The sequence below is a fragment of the Triticum urartu genome, chromosome 4 (genome assembly GCF_003073215.2).
Source record: "Triticum urartu cultivar G1812 chromosome 4, Tu2.1, whole genome shotgun sequence".
NCBI classification, from domain to species: Eukaryota; Viridiplantae; Streptophyta; class Magnoliopsida; order Poales; family Poaceae; genus Triticum; species Triticum urartu.
This window is the reverse complement of record NC_053025.1, coordinates 134,358,461-134,376,436: the sequence shown is the minus strand read 5'-3', so window position 1 is coordinate 134,376,436 and position 17,976 is coordinate 134,358,461.

Here is a 17,976-nt window from a genome sequence, read left to right as displayed (position 1 = left end):
CTCCTCGTCTTCCCCAACGAGCCAACCACCACCCATCTCAGATCCACTTCTCTCCGGCCGCCTCCTGTGTTTTCCGCGCCACCCAAATATCCATGAGATCTTCCGCCGACGACCTCCATCTTCCTGCATCGCGCCATGTCCCGCGCCCCTGCTTCCTCGGCTCAGGAATGAGCTTGACGCCATCCTCTGCTTCGACTGCATGAACCCCGCACCCTCTCACTCTATCCTTCCTTCGTTCTCCTGCTCTCTCAACTCTCTCTTTCTCTCTGTGTCCCGCAGGACGCCTTGGATGCCTGCAGGGCGCCTGCCTTCCCGAGTTCCTCCATAGCAGACCAGGAACCAGAGCTCCCGCTCGGCCCTCCGTCGCACGTCGCCGGCCAGCGACCCAGGGAGCCACCGTGGCCATGGATGCCGTCTGCCGCCTCCATCCCGAAGCTTCGGTGCGCACAAGCCTCGGACGCGACCCATCCGGCCCGGATCGACCTCCCCAAGCCCCCTTCACCGGAGTTCCTCGCTGGACCTCTGCATCCGCCAGCCTCCCTGCTTCCTGCATCGCCCTGTTGCCGCATCTGCACCGCCTGAAGCCGTCGCCTTCCACCGCCGCCCTTGCCTCAGATCCGGCCGGTTCCCGTGGTCGCTCGCACCGCCAAGTCCCTCTGCTGCTGCTCTGCTTCGCCCTTCTTCTTCTCCTGGAACGAGACGACGAACAGCCGCAGCCTGGAGTGCCCGCGTTGACTGCTTCCACTCCACGCGCCCATGCCTGGCCGCATCTCGCTCGTCCAGCCCAGCCACGCCGGCCTGCTGCTTCCTTCTCCACTGACGGGCCAAGGCCCACTTGGTGAGGCCACACCCCAATGCTCCTCCTCTGCTTTTTTCCTCCTATCGGGCTAGCCTACCAGTTTGGCCCGTTCAATGTTTTTTCCCTGCCGAACGAATTTAGCTTTTATCCCGAATTGCCAGTTTTGTAGAAAAACCCTTGCACTTCATGCATATAATAACTCATTAACCGAGCATCGTATTAAAATAATTTATGTATGAAAAATGACTAGAATTTCATCTAGTTTCATAATATGCCACTTTCATGCATGTTTGAAATGTTTATATTGATGTTTGCTTTAATTTTGCTCTAATGCCATGTTAAAATGCTTTATTTCATAACTAAATAACCGTAGCTCCAAACCTAATAAACTTTATATGTAAATGGGGTAGAAAATTGCCTAGTTTAACATGGTGTACTTGATTTGCATGTTTAACAACTCTAAAATATGGTTTAGGGCAGAACAGTATAAAATCCATAAATTGCATATGAGGACTTTCCGGAATTGTTGTTTGTTGTTTTCGGCCTCGTTTAAACTTGCCTAGTTAGGTAGTTTTATTATGCTTCATCCCTTGCCATGTTTAACAACATTTAATATTGTTGGGTACATAAACAAGATCGAACTAAATAAGTCATGTGGTGTTCCGTCAATATGCAACTCGTTGCATATTGAGCTCCACTTAATTTGTAGGATTGTTTGTGCATTTTGCCATGCCATGCCTCATTAAACCGGTCATGCATCATACTTGGTTGTGCATCATGCCATGCTTATGTGATGGTTATTTACCATGTTGTTTGCTTCTTTCCGGTGTGCTTCTTCGGGTTGATTCCGTTAACGTCGCGTTTGTGAGGATTCGTTCGACTACGTCCGTTTGTCTTCTTCATGGACTCGTTCTTCTTCCTTGCAGGATCTCAGGAAAGATGACCATACCCTCAAAATCACTTCTATTTTTGCTTGCTAGTTGTTCGCTCTATTGCTATGCCGCGATACCTACCACTTGCTTATCATGCCTCCCATATTGCCATGTCAAGCCTCTAACCCACCTTTCCTAGCAAACCGTTGTTTGGCTATGTTACCGCTTTGCTCAGCCCCTCTTATAACGTTGTTAGTTGCAGGTGAAGATGGAGTTTGTTCCTTGTTGGGACATGTTTATTGTTGGGATATCATTATTATATTTTGTTTACTATAATGCACCTATATTCTTGGTAAAGGGTGGAAGGCTCGTCCTTATGCCTGGTGTTTTGTTCCACTCTTGCCGCCCTAGTTTCCATCGTACCGGTGTTATGTTCCTTGATTTTGCGTTCCTTACGCGGTTGGGTTATAATGGGAACCCCTTGACAGTTCGCCTTGAATAAAACTCCTCCAGCAAGGCCCAACCTTGGTCTTACCATTTGCCACCTAAGCCTATTTCGCTTGGGTTCTGCAGACTCAAGGGTCATCTTTATTTTAAACCCCCCCGGGGCCAGTGCTCCTCTGAGTGTTGGTCCGAACCAAGCTGCTTGCGGGGCCACCTCGGGGAAACTTGAGGTTTGGTTTTACTCGTAGCTAGTCTCATCTGGTGTTGCCCTGAGAACGAGATACGTGTGACTCCTATCGGGATTTGTCGGCACATCGGGTAGCTTTGCTGGTCTTGTTTTACCATTGTCGAGATGTCTTGTAACCGGGACTCCGAGTCTGATCGGGCCGTCCTGGGAGAAGGAATATCCTTCGTTGACCGTGAGAGCTTGTGATGGGCTAAGTTGGGACATCCCTGCAGGATTTTGAACTTTCGAAAGCCGTGTCCGTGGTTATGGGCAGATGGGAATTTGTTAATGTCCGGTTGTAGAGAACTTGACACTTAACTTAATTAAAATGCATCAACCGCATGTGTAGCCGTGATGGTCTCTTTCCGGCGGAGTCCGGGAAGTGAACATGGTTCTTGTGTTATGCTTGAGCGTAAGTACTTTCAGGATCACTTCTTGATCACATATAGTTCACGATCGTTGCTTTGCTTCTCTTCTCGCTCTTATTTGCATAAGTTAGCCACCATATATGTTAGTGCTTGCTGCAGCTCCACCTCACCATCCTTTCCTACCCATAAGCTTAAATAGTCTTGATCTCGCGGGTGTGAGATTGCTGAGTCCTCGTGACTCACAGATACTTCCAAACAGTTGCAGGTGCCGATGATACCAGTGCAGGTGATGCAACCGAGCTCAAGGAGGAGCTCGATGAAGATCGTGTTCGTTGTGTTGTTTCGTTTCCTTCCGATCAGTAGTGGAGCCCAGTCGGGGCGATCGGGGATCTAGCATTAGGGGTTGTCTTTCTTTATTTGGTTTCGTAGTCGAACCTTGATTGTATTGTGTGAAGTGGCGGTTGTAAGCCAACTCTTTATCCCTTTCTCATTCAGTGCATGGGATGTGTAAAGATTACCCCTCTTGCGACATGCCTACAATGCGGTTATGCCTCTAAGTCGTGCTCCGACACGTGGGAGATATAGCCGCATCGTGGGTGTTACAAGTTGGTAATCAGAGCCTTCCCTGACTTAGGAGCCCCCTGCTTGATCGAATCGCTGGCGTTGTTGAGTCTAGAAAAATGTTTTTAGTCTTTTAGGATTATATATATATCGGAGAGTCGGATTTCTTTTACTCCTCAGTCCCTTCATCGCTCTGGTGAGGCCTCCTGACATAGAGTTTTGACTATTCTCTCCTAAAATTTCCCTTAATTTTTTTAGGATCACGCGGGTATCTTGGAATTGTTCCGATGATTTTGTGACGAGAACATTGTTCTTGGTGCCTCCTGACATTTAGGGGTTGTGGCAGTGTCCCGGGGAGTTGAGCTCCGAGGTGTTGTCGTCACAATTTTATCGTTGCAGTTCTGGAATACCTGAGTTTCTCCGACATCGAAAATCTCTTTTATGCAGTTGTTGGTGAGATAACCTCGACGCCACCTAGTACTGTGGCGGGCGTTCGGGAGTATTGCCATAACTCGTATAACAGATGCTTTTCGAAGGTTGAGGTAAATGATTTCCGAAGGTTTCTTGGTTATGTGTTGAAGGATGGATACAACTGGATGTAGGATTTGTTAGTTTTGGGTTAGATATTATGCTTCCCCTGTATCCCCAACACCTGATTGCATAACCGGAAAGTTTCAGGAGTTTATAAGTGGGAATTCAATTAGTTCCTAGGATATCTTTCCGACAGATGATGATATGAGATTGGGGTTCGACGTCTAGTGGTCCGCCCATCCACGGTTGGTTTTACAGTGGTCTCGTTGTGTCTTAAAGAGTCCTTGGCTATGCTGACTCGAGGACGCTTCGTATGTCATGTGCACTACCTTGTACATGATGGTGTTGTACGATCGAGCCCGTGTGGGCCCCACCACAAAAACTTCGGACGAAATCCCTATCATATGTTTGTTCCGGCTTATTCTGCAAGCCAATCCTTTATTTTGTTTTTCAGTTGTGGTATTCGAGTTGCTTCGAAGTCAAGTGTTGATTCCATACCTTCCCTAAGCGATATTCACATACTTCTATGTGAATACCAATCCTTCATGATAGTTGAGATTGTCATGTCAATTCTTTCCAACCGGTATGTTTCTCTTCAAGTGGATCCGATCATTTCAACATTCGCAAGATCAACTCTAAGTATTCTCAACGGTGTTTGTTTCATTCGTCCCAAGTTGCCTTTGTTTTACCCCCCCCCCCCCCCCTTTTTTTTTAAGACTCCAGTTTTTTTAATAAGTATCCATCTTATGGATGTGAAGTTTCTTCATTCTTTCCTCAATGTTCTTATCCGGTGATTCTCAAGAAGATACTGAGGAAGCTTCGAGACTATAATTCTTCATTCTTTTTTCTCTCCGGTGGATTCAATTCAAGCTTTGTCGATCATATCTTTTCCTCGTTTCAAATGCTTTGGCATACCGGTGCACCTCTTAATCTTTTACCTCCCATTATTCAATTATTCCGGAGTGCTGAAGATATCTCAGAAGACTCAAGTTTCCATTCTCAATTCGCTCAAGTCCTTTTGAGGATGTTATCTCATTCAAGACATTTAAATCAACTGGTGCAATCTCTTTTCAAATCGCTAAACGGTGTATCTTTTGAGTGGGCCCTAACCCATAGGTCTTTTCCCAGGATCTTACCTGACTCTTCTAATCTTTCCGGAGCTATCCTAAATTCTTTTCGAAGTTTGACGTAGGAATGAATTATCATCAGTCATATGTCTTTCTCCAAGATCTTTCAAATTCTTTTCATCATTGGTTCAACCTTTCTAATTTTCATTCGGGAGTGCCTCAATGATTCATGGTGGTGTTTCTCGTCGTCATTCTCGGATTTGAAGACCGAAGAAGAGTTTCTCTTTAATCTTGCTCCATTCTCTTCAAGATTCATGGTTCTAGCTTCATGCCATCCGCTCATAATTGTTTTTGATTGTGAGAATTCTTTTCACCCATCCGGAGCAATTCAGGAGTCTTTTTAGTTTGATTCTCCGGAGCCCATCAATTCAGGTTTATTCATTCTTAGCTTTCAACTATTGTTCTCCAAATCTTACCAGTGCATCAGTCAAGTATTCTCTAATCAGCTCAGGATCTATTCGTTCACATCTATCTAAATCCTAGCAAGTATCTTCATTCGTTTTTTCCAATTCTTCCCGGTGATTTGTGCTTTTGCTATTTTCATGTTCAATTCTTACGGTGGTTCTTCCAAGGTTCTCTTCCGTTGTTATCATATCAATTCATTCGTTCTTCCCAATCCTACCGGTGATTCGTTGAAGACCTTCCCAAGTTTGCGCTATGTCTATCCTTTTTACTAGAATAAGTAGTATGCCAAATCCGTTGCATGTCATCAATTTATATTGGTGAAGGATAAGCATAATGTAATTCTTATTCTTGTTTCATCCAAGCGATTAATTCCTTATTTCGGAGGTTCATCAAAAATTCTTGTTTTCATTTGTTCATCTTTCTTTTCCCGGAGTTCCAAGATCTCAATTATATCACCACGAAGCTCCATCTATATCATTATAAGGATTCACCTTGTGTTTTCAACTTCTCTTTCCTTTCGTTTGATCATTATTTTATTACCGGAGTTCTTCATGGAGGCTCTACATGATGGTTCATCAAAGATTTATTTCCTTCTCGAAGTGTTCATTGAGATTCTTTTCAGAGGAGCTCAAGTATTCTTCATCTTGCATTCCGAAGTGCAATTATTTCTAACTTATCTTTTGAGATGGTGTTATGTCTTTCTTGACAATTTCCCTTCATGTTTCATGATTCAAAAGTTGTCAAGAATGAGGTATTTAAACCCATCAATATCTTCGTTGGAGTTATCTTGTGTCAGGTTTCACCTTACGCCTTCCTAAGGATTGTTGCTATTTATGGTTCTCATAAATGACCCAAGTTCTTCATTTATCCTCCCGGTGAAATAAGTTTCTTGTCTCCTTGTTCATATCAATCAAATCTTTTCCGTGAGTGCCAAGTTTTCACCTCATAGTTTTGAGATGTTCTCCATAAGCCCACTACAAGCTTACTCTTTTCGTTGTTGGTTTCCCAACAACTATGTTCGACCTTTCTCCTAAGGATGCTTTCAAATTCATTCGAGGTAGAAGATGTTGTTTTCTTCTTCCTTACTTTCAATCCGTTCTATCTTTTGTTCCAGAGGCATTGTGACGTTGCTCTCTTCACTCATCATCTCGATTTGTGAGGATCGTGTTCTTTTCTTGCTTATCCATTTAACCGGAGTGTGGTGTCTATCATTCCTCCTCTAATCGGACTCTCACCCAAGTGCTTTCTTTTTGCCAAGTTCATATTCTTACCTCCCTTTTCCAACCGGAGTGGTGTCGTAATTGATCTTTATCGTTCCTTGTACATCTCGTTTCAACCGGAGTGCTTGCATCTACCTCTTGTCCATTGCAACCCTTTTTCTTATGTTTTTCAACCTACAAGGTTCTAGTAATGTTCCTTGTTCCTCTTTTCTAACGGAGTGTTCAACTTTGTTCATCTTTGGTGTATTCTGTCTTTCTATTTGTTCAACCTCGCAAGGTTCTTTGGTTTCACTCGTTTGTCAAAGAAACAACTTAGTTCTACCTCTGCTATTCCTCTTCCTTTTCTCTCTGGTGCCATCCTAGATCTCGGGACGAGATCCTCTCGTAGTGGTGGAGTGTCGTGACGCCCCGAGACCGATGTGCCAGGTGTCTTCCAGTTATTCGTGTTGTTGCCTTGTCATTCGTTTGCATGTTGCATCTTGCCATGTCATCATGTGCATTGCATCATCATGTTTTCAAAACTTGCATCCGTCCGGGTTCCCCCAGTTCCGTCTGTTGTCCGTTCTGAGCCCAACCACACTCGCACGCGCCCGCGGCATGTCCGAAATAGTATTTTATAAGTGGCCGGAAAATGTTCTCGGAATGGGATGAGAGTTGGCGTGTGGTCTTGTTATAGTGTAGGTAGACCACTTGCCAAGTTTCATCGCAATCGGAGTCCGTTTGATGCCCCAACGGATATTTATAGCGGCAATATAGCCGGTCTATCGTCGGACGTTTTCGGTCTTCGGAAACTGTTGCTGGGCTTTTCCTCTCTTTCCTCCCTAGACCGTCTACACAATCCACTACTTACCGCCATGCCCAACCTAACCTCTCTCGTCAGCCCGCGGCCCTCCTCGCGCGCGCGTCCGAAAGCTGTCCCGGACCCGACCCAGGCAGTCGTCACCGTTGGTTTCGGATCATCCCCAAACATCTACAAAGCATCACCGTTTTCTTATTTGGTCTTCCAAGCCTATATTTTTTCGACCGCCCGATTACGATCGGACGGACCAGTTTAGCCCCTAACAAAAACGTACCTTCTATTTAATTAGTGTAAACCTACCTAACCCTAGAACCTAGCCGTCCCATCCATCCTTTCCCATCACGCCGCCTCCAGCCCACCTGGTCTCCTCGTCTTCCCCAACGAGCCAACCACCACCCATCTCAGATCCACCTCTCTCCGACCGCCTCCCGTGTTTTCCGCACCACCCAAAAATCCACGAGATCTTCCGCCGACGACCTCCATCTTCCTGCATCACGCCATGTCCCGTGCCCCTGCTTCCTCGGCTCGGGAACGAGCTCGACGCCGTCCTCTGCTTCGCCTGCATGAACCCCGCGCCCTCTCCCTCTGTCCTTCCTTCGTTCTCATGCTCTCTCAACTCTCTCTTTCTCTCTGTGTCCCGTAGGACGCCTTGGATACCCGCAGCGCGCCTGCCTTCCCGAGTTCCTCCACAGCAGACCAGGAACCAGAGCTCCCGCTCAGCCCTCCGCCGCACGTCGCCGTCCAGCGACCCAGGGAGCCACCATGGCCATGGATGCCGTCTGCCGCCTCCATCCCGAAGCTTCGGTGCGCCCAAGCCTCGAACGCGACCGATCCGGCCCGGATCGACCTCCCCAAGCCCCCTTCGCCGGAGTTCCTCGCTGGACCTCTGCATCCGCCGGCCTCCCTGCTTCCTGCATCGCCCTGTTGCCGCGTCTGCACCGCCTAAAGCCGTCGCCTTCCACCGCCGCCCTTGCCTCAGATCCGGCCGGTTCCCGTGGTCGCTCGCCCCGCCAAGTCCCTCTGCTTCGCCCTGCTCCTTCTCCTGGAACGAGACGACGAACAACCACAGCCAGAAGCGCCCGCGTTGACTGCTTCCACTCCACACGCCCATGCCTGGCCGCATCTCGCTCGTCCAGCCCAGCCACGCCGGTATGTTGTTTCCTTCTCCACTGACGGGCCAAGGCCCACTTGGTGAGGCCACACCCCAGCGCTCCTCCTCTGTTTTTTCCTCCTATCGGGCTAGCCTACCAGTTTCTGCCTGTTCAATGTTTTTTCCTTGCCGAACGAATTTAGCTTTTATCCCGAATTGCCAGTTTTGCAGAAAAACCCTTGCACTTCATGCATATAATAACTCATTAACCGAGCATCGTATTAAAATGATTTATATATGAAAAATGACTAGAATCTCATCTAGTTTCATAATATGCCACTTTCATGCATGTTTGAAATGTTTATATTGATGTTTGCTTTAATTTTGCTCTAATGCCATGTTAAAATGCTTTATTTCATAACTAAATAACCGTAGCTCCAAACCTAATAAACTTTATATGTAAATGGGGTAGAAAATTGCCTAGTTTAACATGGTGTACTTGATTTGCATGTTTAACAACTCTAAAATATGGTTTAGGGCAGAACAGTACCAAATCCATAAATTGCATATGAGGACTTTCCGGAATTGTTGTTTGTTGTTTCCGGCCTCGTTTAAACTTGTCTAGTTAGGTAGTTTTATTATGCTTCACCCCTTGCCATGTTTAACAACATTTAATATTGTTGGGTACATAAACAAGATCAAACTAAATAAGTCATGTGGTGTTCCGTCAATATGCAACTTGTTGCATATTGAGCTCCACTTAATTTGTAGGATTGTTTGTGCATTTTGCCATGCCATGCCTCATTAAACCGGTCATGCATCATACTTGGTTGTGCATCATGCCATGATTATGTGATGGTTATTTACCATGTTGTTTGCTTCTTTCCGGTGTGCTTCTTCGGGTTGATTCCGTTAACATCGCGTTTGTGAGGATTCGTTCGACTACGTCCGTTTGTCTTCTTCATGGACTCGTTCTTCTTCCTTGCAGGATCTCAGGCAAGATGACCATACCCTCAAAATCACTTCTATTTTTGCTTGCTAGTTGTTCGCTCTATTGCTATGCGCGCGATACCTACCACTTGCTTATCATGCCTCCCATATTGCATGTCAAGCCTCTAACCACCTTTCCTAGCAAACCGTTGTTTGGCTATTTTACCGCTTTCGCTCAGCCCCTCTTATAGCGTTGTTAGTTGCAGGTGAGAGATGGAGTTTGTTCCTTGTTGGGACATGGTATTGTTGGGATATCATTATTATATTTTGTTTACTTTAATGCACCTATATCTTGGTAAAGGGTGGAAGGCTCGGGCCTTATGCCTGGTGTTTTGTTCCACTCTTGCCGCCCTAGTTTCCATCATACCGATGTTATGTTCCTTGATTTTGCGTTCCTTACGCGGTTGGGTTATAACCCCTTGACAGTTCGCCTTGAATAAAACTCCTCCAGCAAGGCCCAACCTTGGTCTTACCATTTGCCACCTAAGCCTATTTCCCTTGGGTTCTGCAGACTCAAGGGTCATCTTTATTTTAACCCCCCCCCCCCCGGGGCCAGTGCTCCTCTGAGTGTTGGTCCGAACCGAGATGCTTGCGGGGCCACCTCAGGGAAACTTGAGGTTTGGTTTTACTCGTAGCTAGTCTCATCCGGTGTTGCCCTGAGAACGAGATACGTGCGACTCCTACCGGGATTTGTCGGCACATCGGGTGGCTTTGCTGGTCTTGTTTTACCATTGTCGAGATGTCTTGTAACCGGGATTCCGAGTCTGATCGGGCCGTCCTGGGAGAAGGAATATCCTTCGTTGACCGTGAGAGCTTGTGATGGGCTAAGTTGGGACATCCCTGCAGGGTTTTGAACTTTCCAAAGCCGTGCCCGCGGTTATGGGCAGATGGGAATTTGTTAATGTCCGGTTGTAGAGAACTTGACACTTAACTTAATTAAAATGCATCAACCGCGTGTGTAGCCGTGATGGTCTCTTTCCGGCGGAGTCCGGGAAGTGAACACGGTTCTTGTGTTATGCTTGAGCGTAAGTTGTTTCAGGATCACTTCTTGATCACTTCTAGTTCACGACCATTGCTTTGCTTCTCTTCTCGCTCTTACTTGCGTAAGTTAGCCACCATATATGCTAGTGCTTGCTGCAGCTCCACCTCGCTACCCTTTCCTACCCATAAGCTTAAATAGTCTTGATCTCGCGGGTGTGAGATTGCTGAGTCCTCGTGACTCACAGATACTTCCAAACAGTTGCAGGTGTCGATGATACCAGTGCAGGTGACACAACCGAGCTCAAGGAGGATCTCGATGAAGATCGTGTTCGTTGTGTTGTTTCATTTCCTTCCGATCAGTAGTGGAGCCTAGTCGAGGCGATCGGGGATCTAGCATTAGGGGTTGTCTTTCTTTATTTGGTTTTGTAGTCGGACCTTGATTGTATTCTGGATGATGTAATGTTATATTCATATATTGTGTGAAGTGGGGATTGTAAGCCAACTCTTTATCCCTTTCTCATTCAGTACATGGGATGTGTAAAGATTACCCCTCTTGCGACATGCCTACAATGCGGTTATGCCTCTAAGTCGTGCTCCGACACGTGTGAGATATAGCCACATCGTGGGTGTTACAGGAGGCACAATGCTCCCCAAGAAGCCACTAGGGCCACCGTAATCTCCTCACGCCCTCGCACAATGAAAGATGTCATGATTCCACTAAGGGATCCTTGAGGGCGGTCACTGAACCCGTACAAATGGCAACCCTTGGGGGCGGTCACCGAACCCGTATACTTTGGCAACCCTTGGGGCGGTCACCGGTACCCGTCAAATTGCTCGGGGTGATCTCCACAACCTAATTGGAGATGCTCGACGCTTGCCCGGAGCTTTACACCACAATGATTGAGCTCCGAACACCACCAACCATCTAGGGCACCCAATCACCCAAGAGGAACAAGCTCAAGGGTACCAAGCACCCAGGAGTAATAAGCTTCTCAACTTGTAACTTCCACGTATCACCGTGGAGAACTCAAACCGATGCACCAAATGCAATGGCAAGGGCACATGGAGTGCCCAAGTCCTTCTCTCTAAAATTCCACCGAAGAAACTAATGCTAGGGAGGAAAATGAGAGGAAGAACAACAAGAGATCACCAAGAACCCCAAGATCTAGATCCAAGGGGTTCCCCTCACATAGAGGAGAAAGTGATTGGTGGAAATGTGGATCTAGATCTCCTTTCTCTTTTCCCTCAAAAACTAGCAAGAATCCATGGAGGGATTGAGAGTTAGCAAGCTCGAAGAAGGTAAACAATGGGGGAAGAACACGAGCTCAAAGGATAAGGCTCAATGCAGAAGAAGACACCCTTTTATAGGAGCTCCCGAATCCAACCGTTATGTGCTCAGTCCGCGCACGAGCGGTACTGCCGCTCAGGGGAGCGGTACTACCGCCCAGGCGGTAGAACACAGAGAGCAGAGCAAAACACAGGGCGATGTAGAGCCATATGAGCGGCACTACCACTGGGCCAGCGGTACTACCGTTGGCAGCGGCGGTACTGCCGCTTGGCCCAACGGTATTACCACATACGAGCGGCACAACCACTCCTACTGCCGCTGAACCCGACACAAGAAAACCACGTCTCGAGTCGAGGCGATACCAGCGCGGAACCAGAGCCGTACTACCGCTTATGGCCATGTGCGGTACTACCATCGTGAGACAGCAGTACTACCGCTTGTGGCGATACACGGTACTGCTGATCTGGCCCCGCGGTACTACCGCTGGCACCAAACATATGCTACTTCCAAGAAAACAAGTATACTCCAAGGAAAATCAGAACTGCCATAACTTCTGCAAATGAGCTCTAAATCGAGCAAGCTCAAGCTTGTTGGAAACAAGACGACGAGTAGCATCAAAACAGCGAATGGATATAGTAAGAAGAGGCAGGGGAGGTATGCCTAACAAATAGAGGAGTGAAACCTCCAACAGAGAAGACCCGACATAACCTCCAACGTCGAAAACATCATAGAAGATGCGAGTGAACTCCGTTTTCGATGAACTCGAGCTTGTCATCAAGATGACCATAAGCTCTAAGAGTCACAAAGAGAACCAAACAAGAACCAAGAAAGATGATGCAAGGATGCAATGGTTTGAGCTCTCTGCAGACGATACGATCAAGCTACTCATCAAGAGCCCCCCTTGATAGTACAGCGATCAATCCTATAACCCGGTCTCCCAACTACCACCATGAGACCGGTAAAATAGAAACCCTATCAAGGGCAAACCTTTGCCTTGCAAAAAGTCCACTTGATCTAGATGTAGACGATCTTGACTCCCTCAAGTTGGACCACCTTTCTTGATTGCGTTGGCTCGATGAAGACTAGTTGATTGCTCCCGCAAACTCCACTATGGGTGAGCCACTCTTCCGCACATCTTCACAAGTCCATTGTCACCACAATGGACGGCAAGCTTCAAGCATTTGATCTCTTTGTGATGCTCCACTTGAACTTGCACACTGCAATCTAACCCCACAAAGAACTCTCACATAGACCATGGGTTAGTACACAAAGCATAATGGATAATGCTTACCATACCATGGGATCACTTGAATCACTCTTCGTACATAGTCTTGATCAACCTTGATAGACTTGATCATAAACCCACAATTCATCGGTCCGATGAAGTGTGAGTAGTTTACCTCAGACCTTCGGGTCCATAGTTAGTAGCTAGATGGCTTCTTCTCTCTCTTTGAATCTCAATACAAAGTTCTCCCCCTCTCTTGTGGAGATCTATTCGATGTAATCTTCTTTTTGCGGTGTGTTTGTTGAGACCGATGAATTGTGGGTTTATGATCAAGTCTATCTATGAATAATATCTGAATCTTCTCTGAATTCTTTTATGCAAGTCTCTTCGAATTATACGTTTGGTTTGGCCAACTAGATTGGTAGTTCTTGCCATGGGAGAAGTGCTTAGCTTTGGGTTCGATCTTGCGGTGTCCTTACCCAGTGACAGAAGGGGCAGCAAGGCACGTATTGTATCGTTACCATCGAGGATAACAAGATGGGTTTTATTTCATATTGCATGAATTTATCTCTCTACATCATGTCATCTTGCTTAAGGCGTTACTCTGTTTTTAACTTAATACTCTAGATGCATGCTGGATAGCGGTCGATGAGTGGAGTAATAGTGGTAGATGCAGAATCGTTTCGATCTACTTATCACAGACGTGATGCCTATATACATGATCATGCCTAGATATTCTCATAATTATGCACAATTCTATCAATTGCTCAATAGTAATTTGTTCACCCACCGTAAAATACTTATGCTCTTGAGAGAAGCCACTAGTGAAACCTATGGCCCCCTGGTCTATTCTCATCATATCAACATCTCCATCACTTTTATATTGTTTTGCTATTTACTTTGCCTTTACTTTTTACTTTGCATCTTTATATCAAAAATACCAAAAATATTCTATCTATCAGATCTCACTCTCGTAAGTGACCGTGAAGGGCTTGACAACCCCTAATCGCGTTGGTTGCGAGTAGCTATCGTATTGTGTAGGTACGAGGGACTTGAGCGTGGCCTCCTACTGGATTGATACCTTGGTTCTCAAAAACTGAGGGGAAATACTTATGCTACTCTGCTGCATCATCCCTTCCTCTTCGAGGAAAACCAACGCAAGCTCAAGATGTAGCAAGAAGGATTTCTGGCGCCGTTGCCGGGGAGTCTACGCAAAAAGTCAATATACCAAGTACCCATCACAATCCCTATCTCTCGCATTACATTATTTGCCATTTGCCTCTTGTTTTCCTCTCCCCCCAATTCACTCTTGCCGTTTTATTCGCCCTCTCTCTCCCTATCCTCCCTCTCTATTTGCCTCCTTTTGCCCGTTTGCTTTTTGTTTGCTCGTGTGTTAGATTGCTTGCTTGTTGCGATGGCTCAAGGTACTACCAAATTGTGTGACTTCACCAATACCAATAATAATGATTTCCTTAGCACTCCGATTGCTCCTCTTACCGATGCTGAATCTTGTGAAATTAATACTGCTTTGTTGAATCTTGTTATGAAAGATCAATTCGCCGGCCTTCCTAGTGAAGATGCCGCTACTCATCTAAATAGCTTTGTTGATTTATGTGATATGCAAAAGAAAAAAGACATCAATAATGATGTCGCCAAATTGAAGCTATTTCCTTTTTCGCTTAGAGATCGTGCTAAAGCTTGGTTTTCATCTTTGCCTAAGAATAGTATTGATTCATGGAACAAGTGCAAAGATGATTTTATCTCTAAGTATTTTCCTCCCGCTAAGATCATCTCTCTTAGAAATGATATAATGAACTTTAAACAACTTGATCATGAACATGTTGCACAAGCTTGGGAGAGAATGAAATTAATGATACGTAATTGCCCTACTCATGGTTTGAATTTGTGGATGATTATACAAAAATTTTATGCCGGATTGAATTTTGCTTCTAGAAATCTTTTAGATTCGGCCGCGGGAGGCACTTTTATGGAAATCACTTTAGGAGATGCTAATAAACTCCTAGATAATATTATGGTTAATTATTCTCAATGGCACACTGAAAGAACTTCTAATAAAAAAGTGCATGCGATAGAAGAAATTAATGTGTTGAGTGGGAAGATGGATGAACTTATGAAATTATTTGCCACTAAGAGTGTTTCTTCTAATCCTAATGATATGCCTTTGTCTACTTTGATTGAGAATAATAATGAATCCATGGATGTGATTTTATTCCGTTTGGACTCCGTTTGATATTCCGTTTCTTCGAAACACTGAAATAGGCAAAAAACAACAATTCTGGACTGGGCCTCCGGTTAATAGGTTAGTCCCAAAAATAATATAAAAGTGGAAAATAAAGCCCAATATAGTCCAAAACAGTAGATAATATAGCATGGAGCAATCAAAAATTATAGATACGTTGGAGACGTATCAATATACCCACGCCCACAACTCCTTTGTGTTCTACTCGTGCAAATAACATCTACGCATAGACCTGGCTCGGATGCCACTGTTGGAGACGTAGTAATTTCAAAAAAATTCCTACGCACACGCAAGATCATGCTGATGCATAGCAACGAGAGGGAAGAGTGTTGTCCACGTACCTGATACGTCTCCAACGTATCTATAATTTTTGATTGTTCCATGCTATTATATTATCTGTTTTGGATGTTTATGGGCTTTATTATACACTTTTATATTATTTTTGGGACTAACATATTAACCTAGAGCCCAGCGCCAGTTTCTGTTTTTTTCCTTGTTTTAGAGTATCGCAGAAAAGGAAAATCAAACGGAGTCCAATTGACCTGAAACTTCATGGAACTTATTTTTGGACCAGAAGAAGCCCACGGAGTATAGGAGATGGACCAGGAGAGTCTCGGGCTGCCCACGAGGGTGGGGGGCGCGCCCACCCCCCTAGGCGTGCCCCCTGCCTCATGGACAGCCCGGAGGTCCACCGACGTACTTCTTCCTCCCATATATACCCATATACCCTAAAAACTTCGGGGAGCACAATAGATTGGGAGTTCCGCCGCCAGAAGCCTCCATAGCCACCGAAAACCAATCTAGACCCATTCCGGCACCCTGCCGGAGGGGGGGAACCCTCGCCGGTGGCCATCTTCATCATCCCAGCGCTCTCCATGATGAGGAGGGAGTAGTTCTCCCTCGGGGCTGAGGGTATGTACCAGTAGCTATGTGTTTGATCTCTCTCTCTCCCTCTCTCTCGTGTTCTTGAGGTGGTACGATCTTGATGTATCGCGAGCTTTGCTATTATAGCTGGATATTATGATGTTTCTCCCCCTCTACTCTCTTGTAATGGATTGAGTTTTCCCATTGAAGTTAACTTATCGGATTGAGTCTTTAAGGATTTGAGAACACTTGATGTATGTCTTGCGTGGGATAACCGTGGTGACAATGGGTTATTCTATTGATTCACTTGATGTATGTTTTGGTGATCAACTTGCAGGTTCCGCCCATGAACCTATGCATAGGGGTTGGCACACGTTTTCGTCTTGACTCTCCGGTAGAAACTTTGGGGCACTCTTTGAAGTACTTTGTGTTGGTTTGAATAGATGAATCTGAGATTGTGTGATGCATATCGTATAATCATACCCACGGATACTTGAGGTGACATTGGAGTATCTAGGTGACATTAGGGTTTTGGTTGATTTGTGTCTTAAGGTGTTATTCTAGTACGAACTCTAGGGCTGTGTGTGACACTTATAGGAATAGCCCAACGGATTGATGGGAAAGAATAATTTTGAGGTGGTTTCATACCCTACCATAATCTCTTCGTTTGTTCTCCGCTATTAGTGACTTTGGAGTGACTCTTTGTTGCATGTTGAGGGATAGTTATGTGATCCAATTATGCTATTATTGTTGAGGGAACTTGCACTAGTGAAAGTATGAACCCTAGGCCTTATTTCAACGCATTGCAATACCGTTTGTGCTCACTTTTATCATTAGTTACCTTGCTGTTTATATTTTCAGATTACAAAAACCATTATCTACTATCCATATACCACTTGTATCACCATCTCTTCGCCGAACTAGTGCACCTATACAATTTATTATTGTATTGGGTGTGTTGGGGACACAAGAGACTCTTTGTTATTTGGTTGCAGGGTTGCTTGAGAGAGACCATCTTCATCCTACGCCTCCTACGGATTGATAAACCTTAGGTCATCCACTTGAGGGAAATTTGCTACTGTCCTACAAACCTCTGCACTTGGAGGCCCAACAACATCTACAAGAAGAAGGTTGTGTAGTAGACATCAGTACCCTCGTAGACCATAAGCGGAAGCGTTATGAGAATGCGGTTGATGTAGTCGTATGTCTTCATGATCCGACCGATCCAAGTACCGAACGTACGACACCTCCGAGTTCAGCACACGTTCAGCTCGGTGACCTCCCACGAACTCCAATCCAGCAGAGCTTCGAGGGAGAGTTCCATCAGCACGATGATGTGATGACGGTGATGATGATGCTACCGACGCAGGACTTCGCCTAAGCACCGCTATGATATGACCGAGGTGGATTATGGTGGAGGGGGCACCGCACATGGCTAAAAGATCAACTGATCAACTTGTGTGTCCATGGGGTGCCCCCCTCCCCCGTATATAAATGAGTGGAGGAGGGGGAGGGCTGCCCTCTACTATGGCGCGCCCTGGGGAGTCATACTCCCACCGGGAGTAGGATTCCCCCCTTCCATGTAGTAGGAGTAGGAGAGAAGGAAAGGGAAAAGAGAAGAGAAGGAAGGAGGGGGCGCCGCCCCTCCCCCTAGTCCAATTCGGACTAGGCCTTGGGGGGTGCGCAGCCTCCCCTCTCTCTTTCCCTTAAAGCCCAATAAGGCCCATATACTCCCCGGCGAATTCCCGTAATTCTCCGGTACTCCGATAAATAACCGAACCACTCAGAACCTTTCCGATGTCCGAATATAGCCTTCCAATATATCGATCTTTACGTCTCGAACATTTCGAGACTCCTCGTCATGTCCTTGATCTCATCCGGGACTCCGAACAACCTTCATTACATCAAAACACATAAACTCATAAT